The 15,324-nt window shown below is 44.1% G+C and overlaps 2 long non-coding RNA genes across 3 annotated transcripts; both read right to left on the reverse strand.

The window, feature by feature from the left end:
- Positions 1 to 7,712: 7,712 nt before the first annotated feature.
- On the reverse strand, positions 7,713 to 9,573 carry LOC132653477 (uncharacterized). 2 transcript variants are annotated; one of them, XR_009591205.1, is made up of 3 exons: positions 9,182 to 9,573; positions 8,763 to 9,048; positions 7,713 to 8,162 (listed from the first exon to the last, which is right to left on the reverse strand). It is a non-coding gene; the product is annotated as an uncharacterized LOC132653477 (long non-coding RNA). The 2 variants fall into 2 exon arrangements; XR_009591204.1 differs by having other exon boundaries at positions 8,763 to 9,573.
- Positions 9,574 to 13,800, reverse strand: LOC132653478 (uncharacterized). The gene is made up of 6 exons (XR_009591206.1): positions 13,523 to 13,800; positions 13,042 to 13,132; positions 12,790 to 12,910; positions 11,405 to 11,632; positions 10,192 to 10,303; positions 9,574 to 9,669 (listed from the first exon to the last, which is right to left on the reverse strand). It is a non-coding gene; the product is annotated as an uncharacterized LOC132653478 (long non-coding RNA).
- Positions 13,801 to 15,324: the final 1,524 nt, after the last annotated feature.

Consider the following 15,324-nt stretch of genomic DNA (forward strand, 5'->3'; position numbering starts at 1 on the left):
TATCATTTTAGAGCATTCCTAAACCCTGCCCGACACTGGCTAAACCAGATTCTGGGAGAACAGAGCTCCCAACTCTAAGCTGTAATAAGCTGTCTGGGTCAGACAGTGTCCTGCAGGGCATATTTTTCCCCCTTTCATTTAATTTATAGTATTCTTTTAAAACGTAGCATTTAAAGATGGCATTTTCGATCTGTTTGCCTGACCCCCTAGATCCCCCCTGGCCCCCTCACACCCTTCTACCTTCAGTTGTTTTGTATCTACTCTCTGTAATGTCATGTGAGTTTCATTATCCTCATAACCTTTCTCAAAACTACATTTTAATTTCGTGTGTTCCTCTTTTTGATCGCATCACCTTGGTTCATACCATATCTGTGCACACGCAGGAACATTAAAATCTAATACACACATATGAAAGAGAATATATACTATTTGCCTTTGGGGGTTTGGGTTCTCTTGTTTGTTGTAATTTCGGGATATAGCCACTCTCCCCCGAATTTTATACATCTGTGTGTCTTTATGGCTGAGTAACATTCTTTTGTGGGTATGTTTTCATTACCATCCAGCAGCGGATGTCTGATACAGTTTCCCTGCTGTTGTCCACAGAGCAACAGGGAACACGGACTTGCAAGGATCTCTGTGGGAGAATATGGAGCCCTTTGGCTGTGAGCCCAGGAGTGGTACAGCCAGGTCATATAGTAGTTCTATTTTTAGTCTTTTGAGAAACTTCCTAACTGATTTCTGTAATGGAAATGGAAATGAAAGTTACGGTTTACTCTCCCAACAGCAATAAATAAGTGTTCCTTTCCCGACATCTTTACCAGCGTTTGTTTTCCTGATGGTAGTCATTTTAACTTGGATAAAATGTGACCTCAAAGCTGTTTTAATTTGCATTTCCCTAATGTCTAAGGATGTTAATGACTTTTTTTGTTGTTGTTTTTTTTTTTTTTGTTTACAGTTTCTTTTTATTACCACTTATTACGGTTTATTTAGTTTGTATCTCTGTTGTGTCCTCCTCCCTCATCTCCTCCAATGCCATTCTCCCTCCCTCCTTCCCCCTATGCCCCTCCCCTAGTCCGATGTTAATGACTTTTGAAAAATACTTATTGGCCACTTGTGTTTCTTCTTTTTTTCTTTCTCTCTCTCTCTCTCTCTCTCTCTCTCTCTCTCTCTCTCTCTCTCTTTCCCTCCTCCTCCTCCTCCTCCTCCTCCTCCTCCTCCTCCTCCTCCTCCTCCTCCTCCTCCTCCTTCTTCTTTTAGAACTGTCTGATGAGGTCCTCAGCCCATTTACTGATAGGCCATTTTATTCTTCAGTGTTTTATTTTGTAGTTCTTCAAACAACGAGATCCACAGCCAAATATTATGCAGAGAGTGAGAGACCTTGAAACACTCAGTCCTAAATGGATGTCTTCATCAAATTCCTTCCCTCAGGGATCAGGGTCACCACCAGAACTATCCATCCTCTCACCACCCACAGAAGAAGATCAGAGAGAGTGTAAGGGTCAGGGAGAATGGAGGACTCCAAGAAAGTGAGGTTTCTGAATCAGTAAGATTGACACATACATGAACTCAAAGAAACCGAGGTAGCACACACAGGGGCTGCACGGATCTGCACCAGATGGAGTCCTAGAGCTAAAAGGAGTTGACACATGCCTGCATCCCTAATGCAGAAGTAATCTCCAAATGAGAACCAATCGTAAATAAAAATTCAGTTTCCTCCAAGGAAGTCTCACTGGGCAAACAAACTACTCTTATGAGTAGGCTGCATGCCATATACCCGTCTGTATATGGCCAACAGAAAATGAACTCAGTGTTGTTTTGGGGGGTTCTTTGTCTCATAATGTCATTTCAGGGCCCTACTTATTATAATAATAAAATGATATTATTTTGTTCCCATTTTATTTAAATATTTTCCTCCTCTCTTTTTACCCTACAGGTTCTTTGAGTATATAATGACTTCCAATTTAGTGATTTTGTGGGACTCTTTAACGTGTGAATGAGTGGGTCTCTGTTTCTTATGTCTTTGGGGGGCTCTTTTCCTTCTGTTGGTTTGTATTGTCCAATTCCAATGTGTTGGTTTTTGTTTTATCTTATTATACTTTATTTTATTATTATCCCTTGGAAGCCTGTTTGTTTTCCAATGAGAGAGAGAAAGGGGGTAGAGCCAGATGGGAGGGGAGATGGTGAGGAACCAGTAAGAGGAGAGGGAGGGGAAACTGTAATCAGAATACATTATGTGAGAAAATCCATTTTCAAAAAAAGGAGAGAAATGTAGTTCTTCTGTATTCTAGAAATTAACCTGCTTGAAGCATAGCTAGCAACGCTTTTTTCCCATTCTGTAGGCTTCCTATTGGACACTCTTAAGGTTTTGAGAATTTCTAAATCTTATAATTTATAATAAAATCATTATTTTACTTACTGCGTTGGTCATTTTTATCACAATTTAACACAAGCTAGAGTCACTGGGGAAGAGGGTCTCTCAATTGACATAGATTTCTCTTTGGTGCATTTCCTTGGTTAATAATTGGTGTGGGTGGATCAAGATCTCCGAGGACGGTACCCCCCAGTCCCCCAGCCCTGGGCTGGTAGTCTTGGATGATATAAGAGAGTGGGCTGAGCAAGCCATGGGGAGCAAGCCAGTAAGCAGCACACCTCTGTGGCCTCTGCTTCAGTTCCTGCCTCCCGGTTCCTGCCCTGCTTGAGTTCCTGCTCCGACTTCCCTCAGTGGTGCACTGTTCCCTGCAAGTACAAGCTGAAATAAACCATCCCCTCCCTAAACTGCTTTTGGTCCTTGTGTTTCTCACAGCAAAGGCAACTCTACTCTACGACACTTACGTAAGTAACTTCTTTACATCTCAGGTTGTTCTAATCCACTTAATTTCAGAAAGGCCGGAATCCTCATTCCGCATTCAGCAGACACTGGTGTCATGAGGTGTCAGTCCATTGTTTATTAATGTCATAGGCCATTGCTTCTGTTTGCTTTTCTCTTTGGTGGATTTACTTGGGGTTGGTCTAAATCTGTTAAGTAGGCTGAGGTTTTCATAACCAATAGTTATTCATATTTGCTAACACAGTGGTGCATGGCAGAATAAACAGTGCTTGTCTATTGGGGGAATGTCCACAGCAGAGCTTGCCTGACAGGTCGAGTCTGTGGACTGAAACCACACTGTATTGGGGTATTATGCTTTGCACTGGGGGGTTGTACTTGGCCTCATATGAGAATTCTTACCTGCTTCCCAGGAATCAATGTAGGTTTGATGAATTCTTCAGTGCTCTGGATTTTAATATTGCTTTTTCCTTTATAAAAGAAATTAAGATTTCCATCTAATTTATGAATGTCACCCATACCTCTGGGCCAACATCATTCAATCATATTTCTGCTCTAATTTAGGCTCTCCCAGCACAATATTCCTATGTAGTTAACTCTTGCTTACCCATGAGTCATTTGTTTTTCAGGCCTTTTCATGCATTTTGTTTGAGTCCTTGATAGAATTGCACAGAGTTAAATCCCCCATCAGAATTCAACCCAACAACAAGTGTGTGCATAGTAAAACGTGGCAATTTCTTCAGAAAGAGTTCAGAAAAGTGTCTGCCTTCATCCGCATTCTCAGGGGCTAGATAGGGAAGAGCCTGAGCATGGATACTAGCCAGACTCCAAATTTCTGGATTCATTACTGTCCTCATTTCTCTAGTGTACACTGACTATATCCAAAGACTGGAGCTGTAGAATAGCTAACACTGCCCACTTCCCACACGAGGCCTTTAAGAAAGCGTTTGCTATGGGATTGGGCATAGCCAGCTCTAATCTGTAAAGAGCCACGGGAAGGTATTTCTATAAACCCACATTTGTGATGTTATGCCCAAAGAGTCACATCTCTTACACATCATTTGATCACGGGACCCATTGTGAGATTTCAGCATTGCGTGAATGCTCTGCAACGAACTTACAGCTTCAGCTGTCAACTTCCCACAAACCTCCAGGCACCTGGGAAGAGGGAACCGCAGCTGAAGAATTGCCTAGAACAGACTAGCCTTCAGCCATATTTGGGAGCTATTCTCTTATTTGCAAAGTGATGTTAAGAGGGCCCAGCCCCCTGGACTTTTTGTTGTATAAGAAAATCAGTTAAGCAAACCATGGGTAGCAGGCCAGTAAGCCATACCCTCCATGACCTCTGCTTCAATTTCTGCCTCCAGTTCTCGCCTTGAGTACCTGCTTGGCTTTCCTCGATGACAGACTATAACCTATAAGCCAAATAAACCCTTTCTCTGCCCAAGTCAGTTTCTGTCATTGTTTCATCACAAAAAACCTAAAGCACTACACTACTTGACTCAGGATACTATAGCCTTCTGCACAACTAAGCAACACGAGGATGGCACTGTGTTTCTGTGCCTTAAGTCTGACCCCTGATGACTGAGATATAAGAGATTTGTGGCTAGATCTGAACAGTCCAGTTATGAAACAAACTGCCCGATAAATCTGATGACATCATCCTCTAAGGGTAGGAAGTGATCTCAATCTGTTCTGTGGCACCAGTGTGGGGTGGAACAGAAGTAGTTCCTGCTTAGGACCAAGCTGACCAATAGACTTCTTCCAAGCTGGAGATGCCATGTCTGCATACTCCACCTGCTTCCTGTCCCCTCTTTTTAAGTCATGTCACCTGTTGGGATGTTTGTGGGTCTTTTCTCTCCTAGAATGAGCTATTCTGTTCTGTACTCCGTTTCTCCTAAGGCAAGTACTGAGAAGTTTTGGAGTAAAGCTTCTAACCACGACTTCCTACAAGGCAAAGCCACAGAAAACATCCAACATAACCATCAAGGAGAAGTTAGACTATGGTTCAGAACTGTTAGATTCTGGTCTGTCTCACGTGTCTAACTCTCCTCCTAGTCTTGGGATGATATCCATAGTTTCGTGCATATTGGGCAAGCGCTCTGCTTCTGAATTGACCTCCAGCCCCTTATTGCTAAGTTAGCAGCTAGAGTCACCCTAGGACCCCTGTTTCCACCTCTGTTCCTAAGAGTGCCGTTCATCAAGTCTGGCTCTCACTCCCTTTATTTGATTTGATTTTTATTTTTCATTATAAACATTCAAGTCTCTCCCTCTAAGAAGACAGTCCCAAATGCAGGCAATGGAGGACACTTAACAGATCTACCCTAATTGAATTAATCCCATTTATGATAACCTTGAGACTCCATAACAGTCAGCCTAGTGGATCTCTGCCCCACATAAAGGTGCCAACCTTTAGGCCGGGCACTAGTTATCTGAAAGGATCTCTACCATTTGCAGATATAACCTTTTTCCTCTTTTTCTCGTTGTGTGTATATGTATGTGCACATGGTTGTGAGGACCAAGGAACAATCCAATCATTATATTTTAAGAGAGGTCTAGCCTGGACTAGCTATCCGCAGAACCCCGGGCTTCTGCTTTTTCAAGTGCTGAGGTTTTCCGCCTGGGTTCCAGGATCAAACTCAGATCCTCTTGAGTTGTTAGCTAACGCTGGAGTTGCTGCTGGAGTTGCCACTTCTCTGCCTTAGTGACAATGCACCAGCCATCTTGTTTCCGTGGGATCATCAACTATGTCCTCTACATCTTATTTCTGTGCCTGAAGCCGTGTTGGGGCAGGGGACTGAACAAACCCTCCTAATTCGTTGTATTTTTGTTTTGTTTTTGCTTGTTTTGTTTTGTTAAGATTTTGTTCCCTGAGGTATCGGTGAGATGGTGCTGATGAATGTTCAGCACAGGGTCCAGCGTCACGAGGCGCTAGCTCTGCCCAAGATCAGCATCTTTTCATGGAATTGCCCTGTTTCCCAGACAGTGTAGAAGTGAAACCAGGCCTTAAATTGGAAGTTAGATTTGTGGTATCAATAAATCATGGAAATGACGTCGCTAAGTGAGACCAAGATGCAAAGTTCAAAGGTTTGGGGTTTGGTGACAGTGACGATGATTGGTCTGGGTTTTAGTTCAATGAAAAGCACATCCAGTGTTTTAGAGAGTACGCCAGGCCTGGCCTCTCCCTGCTCCGCTCTGCTTCTGACCAACAGGAAGTGGAGAGCCTCTCCTACATCCCTGTCCTGCTGCCACAGAAAGCAGGTACCCCACTGCCTGAAGCCTGACCAAGAAAGACTGAAAGCTCCGAGCTGTGAGCACAGTCTTCCCTTCTTCCTGTTTCTGTGAAGCATTCTATCACAGTGATACAAAGCCCAGCATAGACTTCAAAGAGACTGATCCTCGGACCAAGCAAGTTGGCCTAAAGAATACAGCAGGGAAGGTTGGAGGTCAGACTGACTGGTCTAAGAAAATGAAGAATGACCTTCTGTTGCTGTGTGCCCAATGGATGAGAAACCCTTTTAGCTTATGGACGACAAGAAAATACGTAAAAACCCAAGTGAGGAAAACAGAGGTAATCCGTGAAAAAAGAAGATCCAGAGCTTTCCATCAGGGTCTCCAGGAAGCAAGATGACCGGCTTTATCCTGTATCTTGTGAGGACACTGGCCAGACAACACCAAGCCCAGTGAAGAAGGGAGAAAGCAGAGAGCCTTGAAAGGCCCTTGGTTCAGGCTGTAAACAAGGCCAGTGGGTAGCACACCGCTTTACTACAACATCCATCAGAGTTTTCTAGCACCCCTGAACCTTTTCTCTCCAGCCCTTGCTACCCCAGCACAGGCCTCGAGTGGAGAGCAGCAGAGCTGACTTCAGGCAAGATGGGAACCTTCAGGGCCATGCAGTTTCAGCATTGTAAATACGGAATTAGGACTGCTTCGTGATATAAAAACTTCAGGGCTTTTGATTTCTTGGGGCCTATTCAAGTTTTTAATCTAAGCGTATGAAGGTGGGGGGAGGGGACCTACCACAATGAGCAGACATAAAGGGAAAATAAGAACCACCGTTAAGTTGCTTGACTGTTTATATCCTACGAGCTCAGCTCTTTCAATGCACCAGTTAGTTTCTTATTATACACTCACTGTGTGTTCTGCATGAAGAAAAGAATTTCAGAAATGAAAAAAAAAAAAGCACACACAATTACAATTTTGTGAAATTGTGTATTGCTGAGGTTGCAGAGACTGGCTCTTATCTATTACTGAATGCACATAATTGTTGTCATAAAGCCTTGTCTCCAAACCCTTGTAAACTATTGACGCAGATGGGGATCGCCGCCATACAATAATTAGAAGAGCTGAGCTCTAGTTAAAGTTTTGTTACTGAGAGGCAGTGAGACACAGACTCCATCCAACTTTTCTGACACTTTGTCAGCCTATCTGCAGCTTGAGAGGGACCAGGCTCTGTAGGCCAAACGGTACCACGTAGGTTTATTCATCATGGCTAAAAAAAAAAAAAATGAAAACAAGCCAAACCGTGCCTAGATGAACAGAAGGTTGTATACCCACACTTGGCAACAAGATGGAAAGGAGATAGTAATGTGTTCAACAAACATGAGTCTTGAAAATGTCCTGCTAAGTGAAAGAAGTCAGACACAAAAGACCACATGTTCAAACACATGTGATTCCACACGGGTGAAGACTGAAACGAGGGGATCTACTGAGGAGAAAAGAGACCAGCAGTTGTATTTCTAGTAGAAAGGCGGAGGAAAGGGATTCTAAACGTGGTGGAGATCATGTGACGGGTGACTGAAAACCACCGCTGAATCAGCTTTGGTGACGGGTGTGGAACCCTGAGTATGCCACACTACTCTGGGTCTTATACATTACATCCGCGAACTGCATGACTGTGGTTACCCACATCAGCGACGCCTTTATTACTTTTTGGTCTGATATTTTGATATACATTATAGGAAAAAGTCCCAAGAGCACACTCAACAGTAGAGTGCCCGCTCGGAGGAAGGCCTATGAGTTCATTTTATAACGGTACTGTACCCGCTAAAGAGGGGGGGGTCTTTGTTAGCCTAGGCTTTCTCTTGAAGACTCCCCTCGCTGTCATTTCTGTATGTTTGCATCCATGTGAGTGTATGCCACATGTATACGGGGTCCCACAAGTGTCCAGAAGAGGGATTCCCTGGAGCTGGAGTTATGGAAGGTTGTGAGCCACCTGACGTGGGTGCTGGGAACCAAACCCATGTCCTCTGAGAGAGCAGATCGCTCTCTTAACTGCTGAGCTGATTCTCCACCCCAGTGCCTTCCACTTCAGCAGCCTGGAGTCGGGCACAGTTTACTTCACAGAAAAAAAAAAAAAAAAAAAAAAGATTTGGATCAACAGAGTAATTTGCTACTTTCTACTTTTAACTCATAAGTTTTCATACTAGAATTCTGAACGCTTATCTCTCTCGTGATTCATCATTGGTGGCGGAGTATTTAAGATGTGCCGTTACTACTTAACTTTTGACAAATAACTGTACTTTTATCTATGGGGGGGGAAGGGGAGGAAGATGCTTACATTAGCTCTTACTGTGTTCCAGGCCTTGTGCCAAGTGAGTGAACTGGAGTTCTCTGCGTCTCATGCCAGTACTTGATAAAAGTTAAAATGTCTTGACTGCACAGAAGAGCAAGATGGCACTGGGAAAGACCTTTCTTTTTGCACAGAGGTACATGATACTGTTCAGTAGATTTTAGACTTAACTCTAAGCCATTAACTTACCAAACAAAAGACAGAGAAACAAAAGATGGAAACTGACTTGCCAGTGAGGCTCAAGACAGTTTGTCAAGTTCAGGGTCAACTCCCTGGCTCAGCGTTGAGGCCTCTGCTAACATGGCCTGGGTTTTAAGTCTCGCTCAGGACTTCAGTTACTAATTTTCTAACCCATGGTTTTCTTACCGGATAATGATAGTTTCCTTTTCGCGTTTCAAGGTCTATTCTTCCTTAGTTGAGAGTCCTAGTCTAAATTTGGGTTGACATCCTATCAGTCGAGAGTGTTTGCTCACTGATGAGAATAGCTCCGGAGGTCAGTCTACATGACTGCAGGTCCTGAAGGAGAAGCGGGGCCCTGTGGATAGTGTAGAGACAGCCTTGGCTGCTCTCTTGCTCCATGGCTTCGTGTCGTCAGGCTTTGTGAAGAGAGGCTACAGACATTTCCCTCCTTCTGATACCACGGAATACAGGCCTGAAGAAATGATTGCCACAGGGGGAGGGGTTGTTAGACAGAATGTGGCAAAGGCAAGTTCTTGCTGTGTTTATGCAGCACAGAGGAGAAGCATGCCCCCAGCACATGCCTAGAACTTGACATACCACCTTACCCAAAACCTGGGGTGTGAAGTAACAGAACGTGCTCTGCATGTCAAGAGCCAGGCCTTTCCCACAGCTAGCACCAGTATCAGCACTCATGGGTGCTCCCGAGGCTTATCACCATCAGAGGGGTGTGACAACCAATGGACCTGAGAGGGGAGCAGGGGCCTGATGCACAGTTGCTATGCAGCAATGGAATAACTGTTAGTGTTTAGGCTTCTGGGTTGCCTAGTAACCTATGATGTCATCATGTGTCACCCGCTAGATAGACGTACCTGGTTCAGCTGCACAGAGGCTGTGAAAGGACCAACCTGCAGCTTTGTCTCTCCCTTGCCTTCTTGCTCTTGTGCTCTCTTGCTGTCTCCTGCCCCCTCCCCTCTCCCTATCACATCTCGTTCTCTCCCCACCTCTCTCCATCCAATAAACCTCTTTCATATAATATCTGTTGTGGACATCATCACTTCAATAACACAATGAGATTTCACGTAGGAGCGGGTTCCTATAATGAGAGAGAACTCATGTCAGTGACCTTGAATCTGTCATTGTTAAAATGGTTCACCTCACATGGGATACAGAAGACAGGGAAAACAGCTATGATTCAGACTATACACTACAGTAAATATGTCTGTTGTTCTCCTTTCCATCTGTATTTCTGTTTCTTTATGTAGATAACAAAGAGGTAAATTCATCTAGATTGTAGTCAGGTTGCTTCCCTTGCATCCATCAGGTAATGAGCACAGAGCAATGAGTCTCATTGCTCATCTCAGAGCAAAGAACGGAGATTAACATTAGTTAAGGACTCACTTTGCATAAAACCTGTCCTAAGTAATCTGAAATGTTAGCCTTGCACAGACTTTTTTTTAAAGCATGTATTAATTTGTAGGAAATAATAGATTTCATTATGACGCCTTCTACATGTCTATGCTGTTTCTCTACCGTGCCCTCCCTTGTCTTTGTCCCCCTAAGCTTGCATAGTATAACTCTCCTCACTATAGGCAATAAACAAAGGCAAATCACCTACCCCTCCAAGCAACCGAGCTACAGTGCCGCAAGACTGTGAAGACAGGAGCATCTGCTTCAAACAAGCCTTCTGAGGAAACCATACATTCATCACACTTGAAACTTCCTTGAGTCTGAGTTGAAGAGATTTGTGGATACAATCAAGGAAACCCAAATAGAGAGATCCCCCCAGCATCTCATTAAAGAGCACTGCCCAGAGCGACTCAGATCTTGCCAGAGATTTTGCTAAGGGATGAAACCAAAACAGACACTAGAAAGAACTCTAACATTCCTCTCACATGTGTGGGGCTTCTATGTGAACAAGGGGACAACTTGTGATCCTCCAGTCAGATAACCAGGAAGTGATCTGGGATTCTTTAAATGTCATTACGGTGCTCCAGGCAGAACACAGGCTGGGGCTGAGGTGAGAGACAGACATTTTGACTCTGATGAAAAGACCAGGCTGGGCCCCAGGCAGTGTTGAGTTCCTCAGCTGCTGCTTTGAACAGGGCAGGACGTGGCTGAAGATTAACAAAGCAAGCAAACTTATTTGCTGTGCAAACTATAGATTAGTTTGAGGCTAACTTCGGGGAGTCTGAACCCTTGGACTGGGTTGTGAAGTTTCCATAACAACTAATGACAGACAATGAGGCAAACAGATGTGACTCATGTGAAATGCCTCAGTTCAGCTCTCAGAGGCCAAATTTGGTCACTGGGAGACCTTTAAAGAATAGAGCCATCCCTGTCTTACTAATCACATTCAAAGGGCAAAGTGTCCCTCAGGAAGAACACACACACACAGACACACACTCCCTTTGGGGAGCCACCAAAAGTCCCTGCTATTCAGTCACGCATGGCTACTCCCTCCAAAGGCCTACTCTCCTGCTTGACCATACTGACTGTAGGGACTGTCTAGGCTAGGTACCAATGGTGCTGAGTGCTAGCAAGTCTCCTGTTTCCAGAGCAGGGTCTACCTCCCAGATCTAAGAGAAAGTCTGAGGGTCACACACACTCTCCAACCCTGCAAGCCACCTGCCCAAGCAAGCCTGCTGCAGCTGCTACCCCGGGCTGCCCTGCCGAGCCCTGCTGAGGCATCCTCAAGGTACGGTCAGCCTCTAGGACATATTTGTTTCCAGTTTTTCACTTGCAGCCACTCCTTCCACAAAAGCTTACTTCTCCCATGCCCTCTTCTTGATGCTGGGTGTCACCCCAATCCCATTATTCTTTCCACTTACCCTTTTGTCCCTTATCTTGTCTCTGTTCCACACAGCAGGAACAGTGAGTTTTGAGAGTCAGAATCGCTTTGCCTTGTTCTAAGGGCACAATACAAATGCCAGGTGCTGAACTTGAGTTGCTTTTGGCTCCTCACAACCCTTTCTGTGACTTCTCTCACTTCCTCACATGGCGGGTTTTCTGATTGAAATTAAGGCTTCTCTGGCATTTTCATATCCATTATCCATATTCTGCAATAATACATTAATATCTGTGACTAGTGTTTGTTCCCACACATTCAACCAGAGGCTCCACACCTATTTTGTCAATGGATATTTATAGCTGGCCACAGAACCTGTGGCAGACAGTATGATGGATCCGCATTAGGTGCACAGAGAGAGAGACAGCCAGAGACAGAGAAAGGGGGAAAGGGAAGGGATAGGGACAGAGGGGGATAAAAACAGTGATTTAACTGCCTCTGACTCATCTCATTTAAACACGGTGGATTGCACAGGGAGGCAACTTTTAGATCCGCCCACCCCACAGGTGAAGCTTGCCAAACACAAAGAATAGACTCGATTTCACAATTTTCAGAGCCGGTGGAATAACTGAGTAAGCCTTCCAGGGAAGGCTGGTGGGGCAAGCCTCCTCCTGCCAGTGCAGAGGCAGGGAGGCAAAGGCAACCGCTGGTTCCTGAATCATTTCCTGTCAGCTCCCAGCAGCCCTCGAGGGCCATGCAATCTTGCTTGACAATGAGCTCAGGCTGAGCCCTGTGTCGGGGGAAGATCTTCACCCAAGGGCATTTCTCAGGGAAGTCTGGGCATTCTGAGTTGGTGAGGTAGTTAGAAGCTGACAAGAGACAGTGTGCCAATGACACTCTGTAAAACATTCTCCTCAGTAATAAACTGCAATGGTAAAATCTGAACCAGAAACTTATTCACGAGGAATCTAAGTCATAAAGACAGGCAGCCCCTGGCCTTGAAATACTGATTTTTTTTTTTTTTCCTGTCCCAACATCTTTGAATTTAAATCAGAATGAAAGGGCCGGGATGGGAAGAGTGGAAATTACTTAAGTAGTTACTTGCTGGCTCATTGATTGAAGAATGAGCCTCTGAAACGGGCGGTATCTCTTTCATTATTCCAGTAAGGGGAGTGAAGTTGGGTGATTAGGTGACTGCTCTACTGTGCCAGGAATGACAGAGCCAGGCCAGGGGCTCAGAGCCTTGCTCTCTCGACGCCAGCTCTGTGCAGGTGTTCTGACCCCCTTGAACACACGGGGGCTGCTGGTACAGGTCAAATGGCGGGAACCAAATGATGACCTTTTCTAAACCGTTGCTATAAAAGGTGCCTCTTCCCTTTGGTAGAGAACACCTGTAATATAAATCGCACGAAACTGGCATTTTCTTACTTTGCAAACAACGGGCCACTGGTAATTTCAAGTTGCATTTGTTTTTAAATCGTCTCTTTCTCGTGATTGCACCATGGCTTGTCTATTTTTAGCAATGAGAACATCAAATACAGAGTAGAACCTGGGGAAATGTTTATTGAAAAAAAAAAGGAGTAAATATCTATAATCAGAAATACAGACAGGCTTGTGTACTTTTTGCATATAGACACAACACTGCAATACAACAGTTGAAACTTTCTGAAGGAATCTTACTCTAGAATGAAGTACACGGGCTTTGAAGTCTGATTTTCACCTCCAGTGTTCACTGAGAAATCAGGCAAAGCACCAATCCCTTTACCCTCGTCTGTAAAATAGAATGACCATAGAAAACTGCAAGAACTACCATGCAAGTGAAATAACACAAAATGCAAAGTAAATATACAATACAGTAGCCTCATTTCCCAGCTCCTGACTGTGCAAATTAAACGCCACACAACTGCAGACACAATGTACAGCCTTATTCCCAACTCCTGACTGCTACTAAGTCATCACTTAAAAATTAGTAGGTTGTCATTTCATTCTTTTCAGGAAAACATGGGCATTTAAAACCATCCATTAACTTTGATTTCAGTGAAGTCCCAACTATGCTGCTTAGCAGGCAATAGAACATTTTAAATTATTTAAATTATTTTATGATGTGCAAACAAAATGTATAATGAAGCAATATGTCTGAAGTATTAATTATGTGACTCACCTACAATATTAATATAGCATATTAACGGCAACAGTGTGAAGAAAATGAAAATTCCAGGGTGCTTTTCTTTGTGGGAGAGATGTCTTTGCAGTGGTCGATTTTAGTACAGCCGAATGGTAAACTTCCTGTGTTCTGAGCTCATTATCATCGCCTGCCCTATGAAGATGGTGATGGTCAGCAAAACAGGGTTATTTTGGTATCAGGCAGAGCTGCAAAATCTTCCTCATCAGCAAAAGTGAGAAGAGATATGGAAAGGATGCTCACGTTTGCAGTGAAGTGTGTCTCTTTTGATACTTAATAGTAACAGAACAAAGCTTTGTTGATCTCAAACATTTTGGAATGCTAAGGAAAAGGACAATTCACGTGGAGAAAAAAAAAAAGGTCATATTTCATTTTGTTGTTACTGATGGCAATAAATAAAAGAAAGAAAAATGTAGTATGAATTTACTATATGGGAGGAAATTATGGGTTTTCTGGCTTTCTCCTTAGTCAGGAAATACCAAGAATACCATTTTGTTTCGTTTGCTCCTTATTCCAGCAATATGAGGATCTTAACCAAAATGTCAGCCACTTCCTTTTCCAGAGATTAAAACTGAGACTCTGACGGTACCTTCTTCCATTTAGCATTTGGAAGATATTTATTGACTATTGACTATTCACTATTCACAAGACACGACTTAGGATCTGAAGGCCTAGTATCAACAAGCAAAAACATGTCTTCATCAAATGAGTATTGTAGGTGATTTCCTTGCTGGACAAAGTTCTGGATGAGTCAGAGCAGGTCTCTGATTCACTAAGGGAACTTGGAAGGAAGCACCTATCAAGGAGGGCAGAGGTAAACAGCACTGATGAAGCCGGGAGCAGTGGAACACACCTGCAGTCCCAGCTCTCAAGAAGCTGGAGCAGGCTAGAGAGCTGTGGGACAGCCTGGGAAACCCATTGAGATGTTAGCCCCACTAAGGGAAAGACAGCTAGTTTTACTCTTAGCAAATGCAGGGAGGTTTGGGTAAGGTGGGGGGCGGAGGTGCTCCAGGAAGCCACAGAATTACTATTTACATTGCAGACCCAGCAATAGCTTCACCCCGGAAGCTTTAAAAAAAAAAAAAAAGTTGAGCATCACTGGGCCCCAACACAGATGGGACTGTTGCCTACTGGAAAATCTGCAACCAGAGCCAATATTCCAGAACCCAGACTACTGCCAGCAGGAACAAGGGTAGACAGACTGCAAAACAGCCAAGAGGAGAGAGGCTTTCTTCAGTCAAGCTGGGACCTGCGTAGCTTCTAGGTGATGCAAACATTCCCTAGGAAGCATCAGCAAAATCCCTTCTCAGCCAGTGCTATTATTGGCCCACGTGCTGCATGGCGCTTACGGCCTTCCATTACAATGATTTGTAGCTGTGTCTACCCCCATTCTCCCCCACCTAACTCCACCATCAAAATTTAAAGCACACCTATTCATCTTGACATCTCCTGAACTCATGCCTAAGAAACAGTAGGACTGGCCCAGGTTCAGTTGTGCAGCTGTTAGCCGTGAGAGCAACGCCTTCCCTGGTTACTTATAGGTCAATGCAGTGGGCTTGACATGGCCGTTCATCATTTAGTCACTTGCTCGGCAGCTAACAATATCTTCAAATTCGGATTTCTTCTGGTGCCTGAGTCTTGCCCCAGTCAGCATCCCAAACAAATTCTGATTCCACCCACGGAGACTCTTAGATGCCGGGGCTAAGGAAGTCAAACTTGTTTCTGCAGGCCATGGGTAGGCGTACTTTAAAAAAAAAAAAAAAGTCTTACTTACATTTCTT

The sequence above is a fragment of the Meriones unguiculatus genome, chromosome 4, assembly GCF_030254825.1.
Source record: "Meriones unguiculatus strain TT.TT164.6M chromosome 4, Bangor_MerUng_6.1, whole genome shotgun sequence".
Taxonomy (NCBI): domain Eukaryota; kingdom Metazoa; phylum Chordata; class Mammalia; order Rodentia; family Muridae; genus Meriones; species Meriones unguiculatus.